Source organism: Oratosquilla oratoria, chromosome 31 (assembly GCF_046742065.1).
Source record: "Oratosquilla oratoria isolate Oo_2021 chromosome 31, ASM4674206v1, whole genome shotgun sequence".
In the NCBI taxonomy this organism is placed as follows: domain Eukaryota; kingdom Metazoa; phylum Arthropoda; class Malacostraca; order Stomatopoda; family Squillidae; genus Oratosquilla; species Oratosquilla oratoria.
In genome coordinates, this window is record NC_134807.1 from 39,745,138 (window position 1) to 39,750,137 (window position 5,000).

A 5,000-nucleotide genomic window follows, 5' to 3' on the forward strand; every position below is an offset into this window, starting at 1 on the left:
AGGGTGATCACTTCACACCAATCGTCTCATGAGTCCAAACTTGTATTTTTATCAAGAGATCAATAGAGCGAGAAATGACGACGAGTGAGCGAATACCACCGCTTATATACCATTGGACCGGAAGCGGGATACTTCCGGTGAAGTGTGCGAGTGAGTGAAAGGAGGGGAGGAGGGTAAGTTAACACGTCAACATGGGTAGTTTTTAGGACCCTCGACTCGCTTGAACAATCTATTTATTTAGTAACTGTCAAATCTGTGCGCTCCGAACTATTCAGGATTTCGCTTGTCTGTTTGTTCTACAAGAGTGCGCACCTCTCTCCGCACGTAGGCAAGATTACATATAGTGGACGGGCGTTACTGCTTAACATTGTTACAATACATACATAGACAAGAAATATGAACATAGTTATGTAATATAAAGGAACACAATTCTATAACATAATTACACATATGACGTAATATCTAATATTACGTTACACCTCCACCGTTTGGGAAAGCTTTTCACTTTCTGTTGAAAAGCTACGTTCTAGAAAGTATGGAGTAGTTCTTCTGCGCAGGGGACAGCTTCTTGCTGTAGTAGGCGATAGCGTGAAGAACTTCATTGTGTCCTTGCAAGAGGGCGGCACCGATACAGGTGTCGTTGGCGTCGACTTGCAGAAGAAAGGGTCGTTGGAAGTCGGGTGCCCTTAGATCTGGTGCGTTAGTGAGAAGGGACTTCAGGTTTTTGAAGGCCGTCTCACAGGTAGGCGTCCACACGAATTCGTGGTCTTTTCTCAACAGGTCATTCAATGGTTCTGCTACATCTTGTTTCTCAGATAAGTGTCCTACTTTTATCTGATGATTTTTTTGTATCCGAGAGTTTTCCAAGGGAATCTCAGGAGGATTAGGCAGGTTATCAGGAGGCTCTTCCGATTCTATTGTGGTAGAGCTGCAAGCTGGAATTGGATCTCTGGAATGATAAGGTTTTAAGGTATTTATGTGACAGAGACGGGAACTCTTTCTTCTGTCTGGAGTTTTGATTATGTAGTTGAGATCACTGGCTCTGGACAAGACTTCATAGGGTCCTTTGTATTTAGCCTGCAATGGATCTCCTGGTATGGGAAGATAAAGTAACACTTGATCTCCTGGAGAGAAAGTTCTAAGTTTAGAATTTTTATCATACCGACCTTTCATTACTCGTTGAGCATTCGTCAAGTTCTCTCTTGCCAACTTCCAAGCTTCTAACAACTTCTCGGTGACCTGGGACACGTATTTCAAAGAAGGAACTGGTGGTTCTTCTTTCATCCATTGTTCATGAAGTATCTTTAGGGGACCACGGACTTCATGACCGAAGACTAATTCTGACGGGCTGAATCCAAGGCTTTCTTGAATGGTTGTTCGGGTGGCGAACAACAAAAAGGGGAGTCCGTCTTCCCAATTTCGAGTGTTCTCAGCACTGAAGATTCTTAACATTGTCTTGAGCGTTTGGTGAAAGCGCTCTAGAGCACCTTGTGATTGAGGATGATAGGCGGAGGAAGTTACATGATTTATACCTAGTGTTACAAGAGTTTCTCTAAACTTGTTGGAAAGAAAATTACTTCCTTGATCACTTTGAATGTTCTTAGGAAATCCTACCATAGTGAAATATTTCAACATTTCTCTGATTATGTTTTGAGCTTTAATATTTTTCAAAGGAATTGCTTCTGGAAAACGAGTGCTCATACACATGATTGTGAGAATGTACTGATTTCCTTTACTTGAAGGAGGTAAAGGTCCTACACAGTCAATAAGAACTTTTTTTAAATGGCTCTTCCATTACAGGAATGGGATGGAGTGGAGCTTCTACAATTTTCTGGTTGGGCTTACCTACAAGTTGACATGTATGACATGTTTTACAATATTGGGCAACATCTTTTGACAACCGTGGGCCAATGGAAATGTTGGGTTATGTTGAACAAGGTCTTTCTTACCCCTAAGTGACCTGCTAAGGGAGTATCATGAGCCAATCTTAGAACATTATTCCTGAAACCAAGAGGGAGGACTATTTGATTCCTTACTTGCCATGGCTGGTCAGCGGTTGCGGTGGATGCTCTCCATTTTCGCATTAGGACTCCGTTTTTCTATATAGAAACCTCGTGACATATTTTCAACTTCTTCTGGAGATGAAACAATCTCGTACAAATTTTTAAGAGAAGGATCTGACTTCTGTTCTTTGATTAATTCTGCTCTAGATAGAGAAACTGGTGAAGAAGAAGATGGGTCAGTTTGGGAGAATAGGGATTCTAAATTATAGGTCTCCTCTTCAGATTTCTTGTACTGAGATCTGGTTACAGCACAAGCGGGAAACAACTGTAAGTTATCTGAAGGTTCTACTGAGGTCTTACGGTTATTTGTTATTAAGGGAGAAATGACTTTGCTTCCAGCGATGTCATTGGCCAACAATAAGGATATTCCTACTATGGGAAGAGAGTCTACTACTGCTACTTTAACCATTCCGGTTGTTAAATCAGACCGCAAGAAAACATTATGTAATGGACATTTTATAATTCCTCCAACTCCTTCTATCAATATATCATAACCTGTATATGACTCACCCAGATTCTGCAAGACAGAATTTAAAATCAGACTTTGCTTTGCTCCTGTGTCTCGGAGTATGGAAATAGGATATTGTTTGTGAACAACTACTTTGACATATAGGTCCAGAATATACAAATGGTTTTGAAACAAGGATCATGATTTGATGAGGGGGGTTCTACATTACTTGACAATACCGGCTTCTTTGGTAGTTTATCCTGAATAGAGGATTTTGAATCATCTGATTTTATATTACTTACAAGAGTTGGTGTCTTATTGGAGAATGAGGGTGTCAGTCTCTTTCTGCAATTAGAAATGTGATGGCCAACCTGTTTACAATATGAACAAGTTACAGGGGGATTAGTCTTAAACCTTTCCATTCTTTGCCAAGGTTGGTTTGGAGGATATTGATTGAAATCAGACCTGTAACTGAAATGTGATGGGCTAGACTGATTTTCAAAGTGTTTCTTTGGGGACCAAGGATCAGAGTATTTTGTTGAATCTGGAATATGTGACTTTGACTTTTGGGATTCCATTTGTCTTTTAGGTTTATGATTTAGTGTGAACTCATCAGCCAATACAGCAGCTTTAGTTAAAGTTTCGGGAACATGATCATCTATAAAAATCCTAAGATCTGTCTCTAAGGTATTCTTAAACTGCTCCAATAAAATCAACTGTTTAAGTCTATCTAAGGTGTCCGTTTCACTAGCCAAACACCACCTATTGAATAACCTCTCTTGTTGAGCCGCATATTCTACGTATGTTAACTGAGGTGTCTTCCTATAATTACGGAATTTCTGTCTATAGGCCTCTGGTATTAGTTCATAAGCTTTTAGAATACAAGCTTTCATATTATCATACTCGCTTTCTGCTTCTGAAAGAGAAGTATAAATTTGCTGAGCCTTACCCTTAAATTGTGTTTGAATGATTAATGGCCAATTTTCTTTAGGGATTTGTAACTGTTGCGCCAATTTTTCCCACTGAAGAAAGAAAATTTCTGGCTCTCCTTCTGAAAATTTGGGTAAAAGTTTTACATACTTGGAAATATCTATATGACCTTCCTGAACTACGGGTTGTCTATCAACAATCCTAGCTTCTACTTCTGCCTTCTTTAATTCTAATTCTGCCAATTTGACTTTAGTTTCGTTCTCTCTTTCTATTTGTTTCACTTTAGCTTCCTCTTCTCTAGCTCTAAATTCTGCCTCAATTTGCATTTGTTTCAGTTTAGTTTCCTCCTCTTTAGCTTTAAATTCTGCCTCAATTTGCATTTGTTTCAGTTTAGTTTCCTCCTCTTTAGCTTTAAATTCTGCCTCAATTTGCATTTGTTTCAATTTAGTTTCCTCCTCTTTAGCTTTAAATTCTGCCTCCATTTGCATTTGTTTCAATTTAGCTTCCTCCTCAAAATCTACTCTCCTGACCTTTAATTCAATCTCCTTAATCTTAAGTTCGGTTAGTCGTGCCTCTATTTCTAACCTATTTGAAGGAATTTGTATAGCTGTTATCTCTTCTGGAGATAAGATCTCATCTTCGATCAGATTTTCAACGAGTTCCTGAAGTATTTTTTTCTTTCGCAAACTTGTATCAATGTCTACTCCAAAGTGCTTGCCTATTTCTATCAAAGTGTCTTTAGTTTGTTTCTTTAAGAAACTTACCTTGGGATTTTGAACGAAATCTTGAATTATATCATCCATCTCTAAAAGAATGTGTTAAATACCTGATCCAATATCCTTGGCAAGAGTCGCCACTTTGTTACGGGCGGCTGGTATGTGAAGAGACGTTACGTATAACGTCTAAGTGCTTAAGAACCAGCTCACTTCTAGAAGCCACTGTAGGACTGAACTATCTGGTCAGGGCCTAGATAATTCGTAAGACTAGAAGTAAAGGTAACAAAGAAGATTCCAGGAAAGGAATATTAAACTAGCGATAAAACTAGTAAACGAAATTATTAATGGAAAATATTTACAGGCAATCAACACAAAAGAGAATGGGCAGTAGGGTCAATGGGACCGTTACATGATTATAAGAATATGGAAATTATCGTTCAAATAAGAAACAAGATAAGTATACAATATGGTACTATCTAAGTACAAAGAGATCAGGAACATGCATCAGAATAAGTAATAAGTACAAATATAAGTAAAGTAATGCAATGTATATCAGACACGTAATGTAGGCAAAAAGGGTGATCACTTCACACCAATCGTCCTCATGAGTCCAAACTTGTATTTTTATCAAGAGATCAATAGAGCGAGAAATGACGACGAGTGAGCGAATACCACCGCTTATATACCATTGGACCGGAAGCGGGATACTTCCGGTGAAGTGTGCGAGTGAGTGAAAGGAGGGGAGGAGGGTAAGTTAACACGTCAACATGGGTAGTTTTTAGGACCCTCGACTCGCTTGAACAATCTATTTATTTAGTAACTGTCAAATCTGTGCGCTCCGAA